The 4,030-nt window shown below is 39.0% G+C and overlaps 1 non-coding gene across 1 annotated transcript; it reads right to left on the bottom strand.

Moving 5' to 3' along the window:
• Positions 1 to 3,338: 3,338 nt before the first annotated feature.
• Positions 3,339 to 3,445, bottom strand: LOC111819104 (U6 spliceosomal RNA). The gene has a single exon (XR_002822887.1). It is a non-coding gene; the product is annotated as a U6 spliceosomal RNA (small nuclear RNA).
• Between the last annotated feature and the right edge of the window lie 585 nt (positions 3,446 to 4,030).

Raw genomic sequence — 4,030 nt, 5'->3', positions numbered from 1 at the left:
ACCAGCCACTCTGTGGAAGAAAGATGTGGCAGTCTGCTTCCGTAAAGATTTACAGCCTTGGTAATTCTACAGGGCAGTTCTACTCTGTCCTACAGGGTCACTATCAGTTGGAATCTACTCTACGGCCATGGGTTTTGGACTGTGTGACAAGCATTGTGCTAGGTGTTAGGAATATATAGATAAATAATATATGGTGTCAGACATTTAGAAACTCCAAACGTAGGCAGAAGAAGGAGGACAGATATGTGAACGTGTAACTGCCAATTAATGTGATAATAATTATCACATATGAATAAACAAAATGATGTAAAAGTAAAGAGGACAGTACTTAAGTACTGTATTATCAATTGTACTTGGGACAGTATTTGAGTACTATATCAAGTACTGTATTATCAACTCTGCTTGAGACAGTACATGAGTACTGTAACAAGTACTGTATTACCAACTGTACTTGAGTGATCCAGGACAGGATCCTCAGAAGTTTAAAAACCCATTGCCATTGAGTTAATCCTGACACACAGCGGCCATATAGGACAGAGTGGAACTGCCCCATAGGGCTTCCAAGGCTGTAATCTTTACAGAAGCAGACTGCCACATCTTTCCCCCAGGAGTGGCTGGTGGGTTCGAACCACTGGACTTTTCAGTTAGCAGCTGAGCACTTAACCACTACACCACCGGGGCTCCTCAGAAGATTACATGAGAGATTTGTGTTAAATGCTCACTGAAATCCAAGTACACTATGAGTATGGGATCATACTGATTTTCTAGTATAGAGTCTCTATCAAAAAACAATTAATGTTAGTTTGCATGACATGCTTTCAGTGATTTTATGCTGGCTTTGAGTGATCACTTTTGTTCCATTTTAAATAATGACAAATTGTTCATTTAGTAATGGTTACCAAATTTTGCTATGGCGTGAGGTTAAAGCTATTGGTCAATAACATAAAAACACCATTTTTCCAGTTCTAGTCTTTTCAGTGCTTTATAAGTATATGTCTAGGTTCAATACAGTAAACTGACAATTCTAAGTATTTTAAGCAGAAAGGGATTCAATATCGGGACATAGGTGTTTAAAAATGGAGGAATGAAAGTCAGTAGTCTCTCACTGAACTCACCATAGATGAGATCCAAAGATGAGGAAGATGCTGTTGGCACTATCACTGCTGTGTCATATCTGCCTCTCATACCCAGGAGTTAATGACTTGTCACCAGAACCTTGAGTCAGGCCACAATAGACACATCTTTAGGAATGTTTTGCCAACAGCCCCAGCAGCCACAGCAGGAAGATGGCATCCAAGCCACTTGATCCTCAGAGTGGATTTCACTAAAAAAAAAAAACAACCAAACCCGTTACCGTTGAGTCGATTCCAACTCATAACAACCCTATAGGACAGAGTAGAACTGCCCCATACGATTTCCAAGGAGCGCCTGGTGGATTAGAACTGCCGACCTTTTGGTTAGCAGCTGTAGCTCTTAACCACTACACCCCTGGCAGAACCTAATTACCATTCTGAGATGTAGTTTAAAGGGAGTCTGGGAATGTAGTTTTTAGCTTTACACATTGTGATATGTGAAGGTATATAGAAGGGAATGGAGAATGAATGATAACTACCAATTGTTCATAGCTATCTCACTTTTATTCCTCAAATGTTACTAACACTTTTCTAGAATTCCATCAGCTCTGACAATAAATTATTTAACTGTATTTAACCTAAAGACTAAATTTGTTTTATATCAACTAGATTCATTTATTAATTAAACATATACTTACTGTGCTGGGCAAGAGCTACCACTTGATGAGACTACAGTTGTGTGACGAGTAGACTATGGCCCCTGCCCTCAAGGAGCTTATAGTCAGGGAGATAAGCTGTAAGCAATGACTGCACCAAAATACATACTTACAAATTATTGTAGGGGAAAGTAGGAGGTAAGATAAGATATCAAAACAGAGAAATATAATTTTTTATTTGTACGATCAAGAAAAGGTTTTCCTGAACAAGTAACAGGACCTGAAAGTTTTGAAGATAGCCAGGAGATGAATTGAAAAAAAGAGGATTGCAAGCCAATAGAATGACATGAGCAAAGACTGGAGAGAAGAAAGATCCTGGGACATTTATGGAATTGTAAAAAGGTCAGCGGCTAAGGGAGGGTGGAAAGGATTTCTAGGCCATGAGGAAGTTTTTTTTTATTTTATCTTAAGGGAAATGAGAAGGCCCTTACAATGGTCCCTTCTTTCTATTCTATTGTTGCTTTTTAAAAAAAATGTTTTTGGTTTGTTTATATGTTTTGAATATTGCTTAAAAGAAGCTTCTGCTGTTTATAGTATATTGTCAAAACTCTCAGTTCATACTTTGAGATGTCTAACATTGTTCTTACAGGTGCTGGTTCCCCTTCTAGTCATTGTTTTTATTCTTAGAGCATTTTTATGCCAATTGGCTACTCCTCCTCTATGATTTCTTGTCTCTTTTCATTACCAAAATGCTCAGATGCTTGGGTAACAATCCTTACCGCATTCTACTTTCTTTTTTTTTATTTAGAACATTTTTTTGTTGTGCTTTAAGTGAAAGTTTACAATTCAAGTTAGTCTCTCATACAAAAATTTATACATACATTGTTATGTGACCCTGTTTGCTCTGCCTATACCGTGACAGTACACTCCTCCTTTCCACCTTGGATTTCCCATGTCCATTCAATCATCTCGTCTCTGGAGAGGAGCAGCTAAGAAGCACACTCTTTACAAGTATCATTTTATGTCCCATAGTCCAGTCTAATCTTTGAAGAGTTGACCTTGGGAATGGTTTTAGTTCTGGACTAACAAAGAGTCCGGGAGTCATGTCTTCCAGAGTCCCTCCAGTCTCAATCAAATGATTAAGTCTGGTCTTTTCACTAAAATTTGAGGTCTGCACCCCACTTTTCTCCTGCTGCATCAGGGACTCTCTGTTGTGTTCCCTGTCAGGGTGGTCATTGGTGGTAGCTGGGCACCATCTAGTTCTTCTGGTCTCAGGCTGATGAAGTCTCTGGTTTACGTGGCCCTTTCTGTCTCTTGGGCTAATACTTCCCTTGTGTCTTTGGTGTTATTCATGCTCCTTTGCTTCAGGTGTGTTAAGACCAATTGATGAATCTTAGATGGCTGCGCTTGCTAGCTTTTAAGACCCCAGACGCCACCCACCAATGTGGGATGCAGAACATTTTCTTAATCAACTTTATTATGCCAGTTGACCTAGATGTCCCCTGAAAGCATGATTCCCAGACCCCTGCCCCTGCTACTCTGTCCCTCAAAGTGTTTGATTGTATTCAGGAAACTTCTTAGCTTCGGTTTAGTCCAGTTATGCTGACTTAAAAGTATGGAATGCTTCACAAATTTGCGTGTCATCCATGCACAAGGGCTATGTTAATATTCTCTGTATCATTCCAATTTTAGTATATGTGCTGCTGAAGCGAGCACCACATTCTACTTTCAATACGGCATTTCTATCTCTGCTTTCTACTGAATGGACATCTGGGGTTTCTTCTTAACGGCTTCTCTTAGGACTGTTCCTTAGTCTTTGTTCTGCTGCATTTGACAGTGATTCATTTCATCCTGACCAATTCCCCCCCCCCCACACACACACACTGATATCTTAATATTACATTTTTTGGTTGAATGGATTTCAATTGAAATGATTTTTTTTACTGCCTATCATGTAAGATATAAACAGAAACATAATATCCCTTCTCAACGTTTTCTGATTCCTCCTTTGCTGCCTCCCTCAACTAATTCTTCTACCTTCTCCTGACATTTCCAATACAATCCTTAGCTTTCTGTTTTCTTCTTTGTCCCTCCTCCCCATATTATAGTTATACGTTTTCCTTCCCTCCACTAATGGGCAGAAACTGGAGACTATATTCCCCAGAGTGTCTAGAACAATGTCTTGCATAGAGTGGATACTAATAAACATGACTCAAATTACGGAAAGTCTATAAAGGATAAGATCAAACTGGTGATAAAATAAAAAAGTCAAATCAGAAAAAGACAAAACAAAACAAAAAA

Source organism: Trichechus manatus, unplaced genomic scaffold (genome assembly GCF_000243295.1).
Source record: "Trichechus manatus latirostris isolate Lorelei unplaced genomic scaffold, TriManLat1.0 scaffold00269, whole genome shotgun sequence".
NCBI lineage: Eukaryota > Metazoa > Chordata > Mammalia > Sirenia > Trichechidae > Trichechus > Trichechus manatus.
The sequence above is the reverse complement of the archived record's forward strand: the minus strand, read 5'-3'. Positions and strand labels throughout refer to the sequence as shown.